General features: G+C 35.8%; 1 pseudogene; it reads right to left on the bottom strand.

Moving 5' to 3' along the window:
* Window positions 1-1,230: 1,230 nt before the first annotated feature.
* On the bottom strand, window positions 1,231-2,742 carry LOC138172541 (large ribosomal subunit protein uL10-like; annotated as a pseudogene).
* Window positions 2,743-14,022: the final 11,280 nt, after the last annotated feature.

The raw sequence follows: 14,022 nt of genomic DNA, 5'->3' as shown, positions 1-14,022 counted from the left end.
CTCCAAAGTTTGTTCAGAGTCCCCTTTTTTCATTGATTGGGGAAGGTGGAAGCTGGAGTCGCAGGGAGGTCCTTCTTGTGCTCCGCCATCTTGACTCTGCCTCCCACTGCCTGCATTTTCAATATTACCAGGTAACAGAATCTAGCTCACAACCCAAACATGACAAAGAAATTTTACATTTTGCAAAGATACACATAAAAAGCAACAAGACAAATCTCAAAACACAAACACAAAGACTTCTAACACAATACACAGTCACCATTCATACTGAGGTTTCCAGGTTACCAAGGCATATATTTTTCAACTTTAGGCACATTGTTAGAATTTTACAAAGGCATGAAGAGAGGCCAACCAACAGAAGTATACAGTTAATAAAAGATATCATTACCAGAGTGATCTGGGATGAACCAGATCAAAAGAGTGACCCTGGAGTCTTTCTCACAAAGAGTATTGAGCTCATTCAAGGTTGATCTCAGGGGATAGGAGCAGGGACAAGAACAGAGATCTCGCCAGATGAAGTGGGGCTGGATTCCTGAAAAATAAAACTCTGGTGGCACTTTTCCACTGGTACCAGAGAGTACAACCCAGTTCTATGTCCAGTCCCACTTCTGACACCAATTAATATCAACTGTATGGAACTGGCTTCTAACTTGTGGGTGGCTAGAACTGAACAAAGTATGCTAAAAAGAAGTTTAATTTCAAAGTGAGAGAAATGACTTGTAAGCAAGGAAACATGTGCCAGAGCATCATCTGGGGGGGGGGGGGAGGGGGGGGGGGGGGGGGGAAGGGGAAGGGGGAAGTAGTATGGGAAAATCTCAATACTCATACATATAGCTATGAAGTGAAATGTAGCCCTTACAATAAAGTGAAACAGTAAATATGTGACAAGTTTGATCCATAGTAGGGCTTCATGACCAGAATTCTGGGAATTTGCTCTGGCTGAGATCATCCAGATGTTGAGTGCAAAGGATTATTGCTATGACAAGTTCGGGACATAGCTTAATTGTTGGGCCTTAGCTCTGGAAAACCAGGTGTGCCAAATATCTCGATAGCTGGATTTTTACTTTATTTTCAAAAACTTCTCAGATCTATATTCCATTTCTCTCCCTCTTTCTCTGCTGTGTCTCTTTCTGTCTCTCTGTCTCTCTCTCTCTCTCTCTCTCTCAATCACTCAATAATCACTTTTTTTGTTTCACTAATAAATTGATTAAAATAGTTGTTTCCTGTGGGTTAATCAAACACATCAAATACCATATTTTCATTAGACTCCTATGATTCTTCCTTTGCTTCCACTTTGGCCACAGCAGCAGCAGTAGGCCCAGCAGGAACTAGAGCTGCACACTGCAAATGCCAAAGGATCAGCCAGGAAGGCCTTCACCTTTTCAGCAAGTGGGAAGGCATACTTGTTCTCCACAGCTTCAAGCAAGACCCACTTATACCCATTGATAATCAAGTGGGGGTACTGATGCAGCAGTTGGGTAGCCATTCTGCAGACAGATGCTGAAATGTTATGAACACCCTCTAAGAACTAAAGGTACAAACTCTTCCCTTCAATGTCTAGCACTTCAGAGTTACAGAGGGTTCCATTATCAAGCATCTGCTGAATGATCAGCCCAAAGGAGAAGGACAAGATGTTTAACATGTTCAACAAGATGGACACACTGGTGCCTACTTTGTATCCAGTTTCAATCAGCTACACACCACTCAAGATTTCAATGATACCCCTGGAAATCTTGGTGGCTATACCCAGAGCCTAGAAGAAGGAAATCTTCTCATGACCCAAACCAATCTTCTGGGCTGGCACAATGACATCACTTGGGGCAATGCCGCTGGCATATGCAGCAGTTGTCAACTTATTGACCAGAAGCATATCCTTAATCTCAGTCAGATCTTCTATTGGGACCACGAAGTGTACATTCCCCTCAATATGAGACAACAGTTGTTTCTCTAGGGCAGGTTTGTTCTCCAGAGGCCCATCAATAGTTTTGTCCATCATGGTGTTTTTTTTCCAATCCATACTACAGCCTTTCCACAGAGGGACATTCGGGTCTGCTATATCTACTTGTGTATCAGCAATGCAATATTCACAATGCCTATGGCAACTATAAATATGCTGATGTGGTTATTAATCATAAAATACACCAGGCTTTCTGCATGGGGGATAAAGCTAGAACATTTATTAAAATACCAGAAAATGAAGTCCCAAAATCCAGAAGGTCAAAGCCATCACAGTAGTTACAAAATTGTCACACATAATTGATGTAGTAAACACCTGCATTCTCAAGCCTTTAAAACAGAACAGACTACTTCAGGCAAAGGTCCTCCTCTCCCCACTCACAACAATTTCTCAGTGTCCAGGAAGTGTGCTCCCAGAACCTCCAGGCACCCCACAGCTCCGGTCCCTGGCAGTCCTCAGCAGAAATTCTGGCTGGCGAACCCCCCAACCTCCACCTTGGCCACTACCACTATCACTGCCTCTGCCTTTGTTGGCTGCTGCTGCTGAGTCACTGCTGCCAGTCACCACAGGAACTGTAGCTTGGCTTCTGCTTCCTCTTGCCCTGCCCCTTCCTGCTATGTCAGCTAGTCCAAAGGGGAATGGAAAATCTTTAAATCCCATAACCCTTACAGCTTGGAGTACTAATTGTCTGTTTTCACAATGAAGCATTTTGGATAATCATCCAAAAGATGGATGCTCTTGAGGAAGTAATTAGATTTCCAGATAGTCCTGTCTTCTGTGGGCATCTCAAAGGTGCTTCAGGGATTTGTACTCAGGATTTAAATACAATGTCACTCGCAGGATTGCAGGGGAGAGCCATTTCTCTCTGGTGATGCATTTGTTACCCTAGGCAATAGGTTTCTCATGATCTTTTTCCTCAACTTTTGCAATGGTTTCATAATTGGTCTCCACGTCTTTGTTATCACTTTTCATTAATCCATTCTCCATATAACTGCCAAATTGCTATTCCAAAACATAGGTTTTGATCACTCTTGTAAAATGTACCTTTTTAGACATAGGACATGGCTTCAAATCTCACCTCTGATATTTAGTACTTGTGTAACCTTGGATAAAGTGACACAGTAGTAAACTCTGCACCCAGTTTCCTCAACCATAAAATGAGGAGGTTGGAATACATGACCTCTGAGACTCCTTCCACCTATAAACCTTTGATCCCATGATATTCCTGTATTTTTACTGTGATAGAGCTTCATTCTAAAATGTACCAAGAGTATACATATCTGAAAAACTATTTATCTGTGCTTTCCTCTTAACTAAAGTTTCACAGCATTCAAATGTTCCATATTTCTAAAGATATTATTACTAAAATATTTAGGTACACTTATGTTGAAGATTACCATGTATAGAGAGCTGAATGAATACTGTAATTCATGCTTAAAAATTTAGTTTCATCTACATTTATGAAAGTCAATTAAAATGATCATGTCAAATGGATTCAGGAGGAAACAAGGTTGCTACATTATGTGAAGCAGGCTGCTAAACATGTAGAATTTTACAGATGTTAGGAGGGCCTGGTTTCCACACTGGTCTAGCACATTCATTGTCACAGATATTCCATGTCATTCTCAGAAATAACAATCCATCTACACCTTGGTTTTTGCTATTGGTCAGTTGTTCATTCATTTATGATGTCATGGACCATATCACACCAGGCTCTTCTATACTCCACCATCTCTCCAAGTCGTTCCAATTTCATGTTCTGTGTTTCCATAAGTCTACCATCCATCCCATTTTCTGCTGTTCCCTTTTCTTGTTCCCAAATTAAGGGTCTATTTCCCATACTTTGATGAGATATTCAAGGACAATAATATCATCTAGACATAGTATTTGTAATTCTGCCACTAAGAATGTATTCTTTCAGGTCTTGAAGATTTTAAAGGTCTAGCATTCAAATAGTCCTTGGATGAATTACTGTATTGGAGATAGGATTCATCAGATTTACCCTTCACCATTATGATCACAGAAGGAATTTCTATGTAGAGTTGTGCAAAACAAAAGGCTATGGAACTGGGAAAACAGGACAGGTATAAAAGTTAGTGGTTTAGAAATGTTTTAAGAGTTCATTTTGAGACTCCAGTAGGGGTAAAGTGTACTGATGATGGATGAGGAAATGTCATTAGAGTTCCAGTAAGTGCTTGCTGATCTGTCATATAAAAGGAAGATATCTTAACATGTGAAGTACTGAACAATAAACACAAGAGAATGTTCACCTACTATTGTACTAATAGTATGCCTTTGACTCTAGAGACTGACTCAACAATATTAAGAGTTAAATTGGGAGGCTAGCTCACACAGTGAATAGATCTCTGGAGTCAGGAGGACCTGAGTTCAAATCCGGCCTCAGACACTTAACCTCCATCTTATTTGATTCCCTCTCTGACCTGGGATGAAATCTTGGTTCTTAGGAGATGCTTGTATCATTCCCATTTCCATTAGAAAGCAAACATTTCCTACTTATGTTTCCTGATTTCTTACTTATATTGACATTTTAATCTTTCTGTTTGCTTTGTGTTTGCATTTCAAAGTTTCTAGCCACTAAATTTCACATGATCCTTTGTACTTAAACTTTTTCTTTCTGGAAACAATCAGTATTGATTTTTCTTTTTTTTCCCTAAAACCTCTGAATTTTTTTTGCTTTCAGTTATTCTACTGCTTCCAATGTCAAGTCTTCTTGAATTGTGTTTCAGGCCAAAAGTTTTTGTATGAGATATCTTACATTTTCTTTTATTAAAAAAAAACTTTTAACTTTGAATATTTCTTATTGTCTCATAGCAATAATACCTTTTCTTTGGTACATTCTAATTTTCAGAGAATCTGTTACTTGCATAATGTTTCATACCGTAAGTAACAAATTGATAATTCTCTTCACAAATATCTCCTGTTTAGCTCCCATTTCTTTTCTAATTAATTTTCATTGTTCATATTTCATTTATGATATAATTATAGTTCATTTTAAATTTATATCATTTGTTCTAGCAATTTTGATTGCTCTGTTATATGAGCTGTAAAAATCTTTGAGGCATTGCTCATAAGTGTTTTAGCATTATTCTCTTGGTCTGGGTTTGTGTCTTGGACATCCTTGGTATATTAGCTCATCTTTTTTTGTTAATTTAAAACTCCTTTTAGAGATCTTCTCTGGGCCTAGCTAGGAGACTTTATGAAGCTGAGTCTGTTATCTAGACCTCTCTTACAGGCCCCCTTATACAGTTTTCCTGAGAGGGCTACTTAATTTAAAATCTGCTTTGGAAGATTCTGGCTTGGGAGTTTGGGGCACTGAGCCTATGCTGAATCTGTGCTAAAATTCCCAAGATGCTAGCTTGAAATAGGGCTGAGTTGAAGATCAACTCTGGATATGTCTTTACTGAAGACCTATCTCAAAACTCTAGATGCTGAGACCTGCATTCTCTGGAAGACTTCTCACTGTGGACTTGGTCCTGAGATTGAGCAATCTTCTCTGTGTTCCAAAGCTACTAGCAGAACAAGGCCACTGACACTACATTCCTGGAACCAACAATTCTACTGGGTCTAAAACTAAAACTGAAGGGTGACCTAAGCTGGCCTAACTCGGACTTCTCGGTTCCTTTCTGACTGATGCTTTGCTATTGCCTTGGGCTTAGCACTGAGTCTGTCATCCTGACTCATTTATTTTTTTCCAATTTTATTTTATTAAATTTTTTACCTACATTTAGAATACAACATTCAGCTATGCACTCCCTTGAGTTCCAAATTTTCTTCCCCTCCTCTTCCCCCTTCCCGCTGCATGGAAGCATGCAATCTGATATAGGCTCTATGAATACCTTAACATTAAGCATTAGTCAGGGTGTAAAGAAGAATTACAACCAATGAAATGAACAACTAGAAAAAAGGAACAAAACAAAACTAAACACAAAAGAGAGAGCAAGTGGTTTGCTTCAATCTGCATTCAAACTCCATAGTTCTTTTCTCTGGATGTGGATATCCTTTCCATCATGAGTCTTTTGGAGTTGTCTTAAAACCTTGCTTTGCTGAGAGGATCCTACTCTATCAAAGTTGGTCATCACACATATGATGTGTGTATGTAATTATGTACAACATTCTCTTGTTCTGCTCTACTCACTCACCATAGGTTTATAAAAGTCTCTCCAGGTTATTATGAAGTCAATCTGCTCCTCATTTCTTAAAGCACAATAGTATTCCATTATATTCATATACCACAACTTGTTTAGCAATTTCTGAATTGAGGCCATCCCCTTGATTTCAAATTCCCTGCCACCACAAAAAGAGCTGCTATAAAAAATTTTTGTGCAAATGGGTCTTCCTCCCACTTGTATGGTTTCTTTAGAATACAGTTATAGAAGGGGTATTGCTGTGTCAAAGGGTATGCACTTTTTTTAGCCCTTTGGGCACAGATCCAAATTGCTCTCCAGACAAATTGGATCAGTTCACAACTCCACCAAGAATACATTAATATTACAATTTATCCACATCCTCTCCAGCATTTATCATTTTCCTGGGTTGTCATCTTAACCAATCATACTGGTGAGGTGTGGTGCCTTAGGGTTCTTTTGATTTTTACTTCTTTAATCAATAGATATTTAGAGCATTTTTTCTTATGTTTATATCCTTAATTTCTTCCTCTGAAAACTTCCTGTTCATATGCTTTCACCATTTATCATTTGGGGAATGAATTGTATTGTTATAAATTTGACTCAATTCTCTGTATATTTTAGAAATGAGGCCTTTATCAAAGACACTGGTTATAAAAATTCCCAATTTTCCACTTCTCTCCTAATCTTTTTACATTAACTTTATTTGTACAAAACTTTCCAATTTAATGTAATCAAAATTATCTGTACAAAAACTTTTCCATGTAATGTAATCAAAATTATCCATTGTGCATTTCATAATGCTCTCTGTCTCTTGTTTGGTCATAAATTCCTCCCTTCTCCATAAATCTGACAGGTAAACTATTCCTTGTTCTTCCAGATTGCTTATGGTCTCAACCTTTATATCTAGATCATGCACCCATTTAGATTATATTTTGGTATATGGTATAAGATATTGGTCCATAGCCAGTTTCTGCCATGCTATTTTCCAGCTTTCCCAGCAGTTTATGTCAGATACTGAGTTCTTATCACAGAAGATGTGGTCATTGGGTTTGTCAAACAGTAGATTACTCTAACCATGGATTGCTGTCTGTATACCTAATCTATTCCACTGATTGACCGCTCTATTCTTCATCCAGTACCACATAGTTTTGACGATTGTGCCTTATAATATAGTTTAAAATCTGGTTGGCTAGGCTACCTTCCCTAGCATTTCTTTTCATCAATTCCCTTGATATTCTTGGCCTTTTGTTCTTCCAAATGAATTTTGTTACTATTTTTTCTAGCCTATAAAATAATTTTTAATTAGATTTCTTGGTATGGCACTAAATCAGTAAATTAATTTAGGTAAAATTGTAATTAATATATTAACTCAAACTACCCACAAGCAACTGTTTTTTTTTCCAATTACTTAGACCTGACTTTATTTGTGTTAAAAAGTGTTTCATAATTGTGTTCATGTGGTTCTTGGGTTTGTTTTGGCAGATAAATTCCCAAATATTTCATAGTGTCTAGAGTAACTTTAAATGGAATTTCTCTTTCTATTTCTTGCTGTTGAACTTTGTTATAAATGTAAAGGAATGCCGAGGACTTGTGTGGGTTTATTTTATATCCTGCAACTATGCTAACTATCTTTGTTATCTCAAGTAGTTTTTCACTTGATTCTCTAGGATTCTCTAAGTATATCATCATAATATCCGCCAAGAGTGATAGCTTAGCCTTTTATTTGTCTAACCTAATTTCTTCAATTTCTTTTTCTTTTCTTATTGGTACAGCTAACATTTCTAGTTCCAAACTGAAAAAGAAGGGTGATAGTAGACACCCTTGTTTCACCACTGATCTTATTGGAAATGCTTCTGGCTTATCCCCATTACATACAATACTTGTGATGGTTTTATATAGAGATCACTTATTATTTTAAGGAAGACTCCACTTATTCCTATACTTTCTAGTGTTTTTCATAGGAATGGGTGTTGTACTTTGTCAAAGGCTTTTTCTACATCTATTGAGATAATCATATGGTTTCTACTAGTTTTGTTGTTGATATAATCAACTATAGTGATAGTTTTACTAATATTGAATTTCCTAATATTCCTGTAATAAATCCTACCTGATCAAAGTGTATTATTGTCATCATTAAGTTCCTGTAGTCTTTTTGCTAAAATTTTATCTAAATTTTTTAATCCATATCCATTAGGGTAATTGTTATATAATTTTCTTTCTCTGTTTTGGCTCTTCCCAGTTTAGGTATCCATACCATATTTGCGTCATAAAAAAGAATTTGGCAGGACTCCTCCAATTTCCCCAAATAGTTTATAAAATATTGGAATCAATTGTTCTTTACATGTTTGATAGAATTCACTTGTAAAACCATCTGGCCCTGGAGATTTTTTCCTAGTGAGTTCATTGGTGGCTTGTTCAATTTCCTTTTCTGAGATGGGTTATTTAAGTATTCTACTTCCTTTTCAGTTAATCTGGGATATATATATATATATATATATATATCCCAGATTAATATATATATATTATATATATTAATATATATATATTATATACATATATATAGATATATATATATATGTATGTATGTATATATATATATATTTAAATATTCATCCATTCACTAAGATTATGAAATTTATCAGCATACAATTGGGCAAAATAATTCCTAATTATTGGTTTAATTTCCTCTTCATTGGAGGTTAATTCACCCTTTTCATTTTTGATACTGCTAATTTGGTATTCTTCTTTCTTTTTTTTTCATCAAATTGACTAAAGGTCTATCAATTTTATTTTTTTTTTTCATAAACCAGCTCTTAGTCTTATTTATTTGTTCAATAACTTTTTAAATTTCAATTTTATTAATCTCTCATTTGGTTTTAATTATTTCTAATGTAATATATAATTGGGGGCTTGCAATTTGTTCTTTTTTTCTACATTTTCATTTGCATGCCCAATTTATTGATCTCCGTTTTCTCTATTTTATTCATGTGTGCATTCAGAGATATGACACTTCCCCCAAGAACTGTTTGTGATGCATCCCACAAGTTTGGTATGTTGCCTCTTTATATGTCATTCTCTTGAATGAAATCACTGATTGTTTCTATGATTTCTTGTTTGACCCACTCATTCTTTAGGATCAAATTATTTAAATTCCAATTAGATTTTAGTCGATCTTTCCATGGTCCTTTATTACATATAATTTTTATTGCATCATGATCTGGAAAGGATGCATATAGTATTTCTGACTTTATTCACTGGAATGTAAGGTTGTTAGGCCCTAGCATATGGTCAGATTTTGTGTCTGTGACATATACTGCTGAGAATAAGGTTTATTCCTTTTTATCCCGATTGATTTTTCTCCAATGGTCTATCATATTCTATCATTATTCTCTAACATTCTATTCATCTCCTTAACTTCTTTCTTGTTTATTTTGAGGTTAAGTTTATCAAGTTCAGAGAGGGGGAGATTGAGGTCCCCCACTGCTATAGTTTAGCTATTTATTTCTTCCTTTAACTCATTTAACTTCTCCTCTAGGAATTTGGATGCGATAGCCATGGTGCATATATGTTTATTAATGATATTATTTCATTGTCAATGGTGCCTTTTAGCAGGATATAGTTTCCTTCCTTATCTCTTTTAATTAGATCTCTTCTTGCTTTGGTTTTATCTGAGATAAGGATTGCTACCCCTGTTTTTTTTTTTTTTACTTTAACTGAGGAATAATATGTTCTATTCCAGCCTTTTACCTTTACTCTATGTGTATCCTCCTGTTTCTTTCTTTTCTTTCTTTCTTTCTTATTTTTTTTGGAGGGCAATTGTGGTTAAGTGACTTGCCAAAGGTCATATTGCTACTTTTTGTTTTCAGTGTCTGAGGCTGGATTTGAACTCAGGCCCTCCTGACTCCAAGGCTGGTGCTCTATTCACAGTGCCACCGAGCCTCCCTATCCTGCTCTTTCAAATGTGTTTCTGTAGACTGTATATTGTAGGATTGTGATTTTTATTCCATTTTGCTATCCACCTCTGTTGTATGGGGGAGTTCATCATTGACAGTTATGATTCCACAGTTTGTGGTCTTGACGTGGAAAGACAATTCACTGTATTTTCTTATTTGTTCTCCCACTCATTATTATTATCTAAGTCTGGATTATTTGTGTGGGGAGCTGGGCTATACTACTCCCTTTTGTCCTCCTATCTTGACTTGCTTGCTACACAATAAAGACTAAATGCATGCTAATTAACTGACCTGGACAGCTACATGGTGCAGTGGAAAGAGTGCTGGCCTTGAAGGTAGGAAGATCTGAATTCAAATCCAGCCTCAGACACTGTGTGACTCTGGGAAAGTCACTTAAACTTGTTTGCCTCATTTTTTTCATCTGTAAAATGAGCTGGAGAACAAAAATGACAAACCCCTGCAGAAACTTTGTGCAGAATCCTATATAGGGTCATTAAAGAGTCAGACATGACTGAAAAGGACAAAATACAAAAAAAAAAAAAACCAAGCAAATGAATTGACTTATTACTACACGAGTCAGTGAATCAACTAGTATTTATTAAGTACTTATTTTGTGCCAGTTGCTGTGCCATAGCTATAAGTATTATTTCACTTTACTAAAATATTACAGTTGGATGACTCCATATATTTCCTGAATTTGGGGTTTTATTTGAAAAACCGTTAGAACAGTCTAACAATGAATATGTTAATACATTTAATAATGGTCTGACTTTTTCTGGGTCAATAACATGGAAATAAACTTAAACTGCAGAATATATGGGTTGGATTTGGATTTGAGTCATACCACAGATAAGTATAAGCATAATAATACACACACATATGAATGTATAGTAATTTCCAAAAATCCAAAGCTCTTCTTTCTAGGAAATTAAACATTAGGTAATTATAGCAAAAGGTCAGATTTTTAAACCCACAGAGGGAGCATTCCTTCCTCCCATCCCCCCCCCCAAACACACAACCCCAAACTGAGTGTAATTTTATTTTACCAAATGTTGTTTGAAAGCCAAGTAGTTTGAATGAGACTCCTATCTCAAGATTTGCTAAAAAGAGAGGAACTTTGGGACAGAGCAACATCTGTCTCCATGATCTAATATTTCTAGTAAATAGGAGAACTATCATAGTGTGGTTTTGTGTGTTTCCTTCTTAGATAATGCTCATTGTTCCTGTATCACCTGCTGCCAAGGAAAGAGCAAAGATGATAGCTAACTGGATAGACTTCTAGACTCACCTTCAGAAAGAATTTAATTCAGAGTCCACCACAGTTTATCACCATCTCTAAAATCCTAGGGAAAAAAAAAATCATTGACCTCTCAGTACCTCATAAAATATAAATATATTTGTGGTTGATACTTGTACATTTTCCCCTAATATGTTTGTTTAGTTTGAGAGCAAATCATACTGTTTAGGTCAAAGTGTCAAATCTTCTTTTTAAAAAATGAAGATAACATAGCCTCTGCATTAACTTAGATAAAATGGAATGAAGAATAGAACATTCTCCTCCACCTCCAGTAATTTTGTCAAATAAAGAAAAGAAATATAATGAATTAAAAGCTTCAAACCATTTGTTTTTCTTTAATAGAGGGGAAAAGAGTGTGGAGGGAAGAGATGAATAATATAGACAATGCCTCATTTATTTTTGGTTTCAATGCCACAATACAGACAATACCTAAAGAATTCCACTCAAATATATTCCTAGCTCCTGGCATCTAGGCAATAGCTCCTCTGAACAATTTTACTTACAAATCCATGCATAGTATTAAAAACTATTTTTGTTATAAAATGTGAAAATTTAATAGATGTTTATGACTGGTTGTGAGAGTGTTCTATATTCTATGTATGGCTATGATGTTACACTCTACCTACCATCAGTTAAAGATTTCTCTTTGAGATGTCCCTCCTTTTTCTAGCATTTGGGATTAAATCTGTCCAATTACTCCACAAACTCATACACAAAGGGATTTCGCATTGTGTTATTTTTGACAAGTAGTCATCCTACCTCTGCTTGAAAAGTTCCAAAGAAACCATCCTCTCGGTAGCCCCTTCCACTTTTGGAAAGTTCTAATTAGTAGGGATTGCCACCCTCTCCCCCATCCTGAAATCAAGGTTAATTTGCCTGCTTTGAAAACCCCACTCATTGCTTCTGGTTCTCTCCTCTAAGCTAAACATTCTTATTTCTTTCAACAGTGCATCATGTGATATGCAGCCAATGCTTTTCAACATCCTGGTTGCCCTCCTCTTGACATTCTCCAATTTATCAGTATGATTCATAAGTGATGGCTCTGAGAATTGAATATAGTACTCTAGAAGAGGTCTGATGAGGTCAGTATGGAGTTGTACTGTCACCTAGAAATTATGCCCCTCTTAATTCAGCCCAAGACTGCATTACCTTCTTTGGCTGTCATATCATACTGATGAAAAATTGAGTTTGCAGTACCCTAACTGTGTAATCATGCTTCACTCCCCCCCCCTCCAAATCAAAGGTGATTTTATTTACTCAAATAAAAAAAATTATCACTTTTAAAATGTATTTTATTAGAATCAGCCTGATCTTCAAGTCTATCAAGAATTCTTTGGGGGGTGGCTAGGTGGTAGGAGGACCTGAGTGCAAATATGGCCTCGCACACTTAACACTTGACTAGCCATATGACCTTGTGCAAGTCACTTAACCACAACTGCCCTGCCTTCTCCCTTCCAAAAAAGAAAAAAAAATATTTGGATCATGATTCTGTTAGCTTTGTGTCATTTATAAATGTGATAACCATACCAGCTATGTCTTTATCAAGTCATTGGCAAAACATTTTTAAGCACTGAAAGACCCAATACAAATCTCTAGAGATTACTATGGAATTTCTGCCCTGTTAACATTGAACCATTAACAATTACTATTTGATTCAACCCGTTCAATAAGTTCTGTATTTATCTACTTGTATAATGTCTAATCCATAAAGCTCCAAATTCTCCAAAAGCATATCATGGAATATTTTAATAAATAACAAGCACGTGTTAATCTAGTTCAACCATTTCAACATCCTTTACCTTATCTATCACTAAAGAACCCTATTATAAAGGATATGAGGTCAGTCTGACAAGACAAGTTTTAGATGAAGCCATGTTTATGTTTTGTAATTATCACTTCTCCAACTATATATACCAAACACTTATTTAACTATCCATTCTACAATTTCAACAAACATTGAGTCTGTCTCCTTGACCTATAAATTGTGTACTCTGTTCTTTTCCTTTTCTTTGTAAACAAGAGAACAGCTGGAATCTCATGGTATTTCTTCCATTTCCTATAAACTTTCAGATATCACTTAGAATAACAGAAATTACATCTGTCGATTCTTTCAGTACATTAAGGATGAAATTCATCTGAGGCAAAAGAAATGAATTCAAGGAAACATAGGTGCATTCTTATTATTTTCTTATTTATCTAGGCAAACTATTTCTTATTAGTTTTGAGTATATCTTCTCACCTACAAGGGAAACTCTCCTCTGAAGAGAAAACAGAAACAAAATTAAAATTTAGGAGCTCCTCCTTCTCTTTACTGTCAATCATCTATTAATTCTGAACAAAGGTCCTATCTGTTTTTGATTTTATTTTTTCCAAAATAGCTTTAAAAAGCACTGTATCTTTTGTTGTCCTTAACTTCCTTTAACAACCTCAGGTCATATATCCTCTAATATTTGATCTTGCTTCAATATTTTGTTCATTTTACTAAAAATTTGAGTTGGTTGTTGAGTTCCATTTATTTCTACATAAGTCTCATAAAAATATTTTTCCTCATTAGAATCATTTACCTTCCAGTCTTCCATATTTTATTCTTGACCATTAGTCAGTTAGTTAATATTATATTCTATCCCCCTTAGACTGACTTCCATTGGAGCTTTTTAGATCCATGGT

The sequence above is a fragment of the Petaurus breviceps genome, unplaced genomic scaffold, assembly GCF_028583685.1.
Source record: "Petaurus breviceps papuanus isolate PSGF00001 unplaced genomic scaffold, PetGlider_PUasm1.0 551, whole genome shotgun sequence".
NCBI lineage: Eukaryota > Metazoa > Chordata > Mammalia > Diprotodontia > Petauridae > Petaurus > Petaurus breviceps.
The sequence above is the reverse complement of the archived record's forward strand: the minus strand, read 5'-3'. Positions and strand labels throughout refer to the sequence as shown.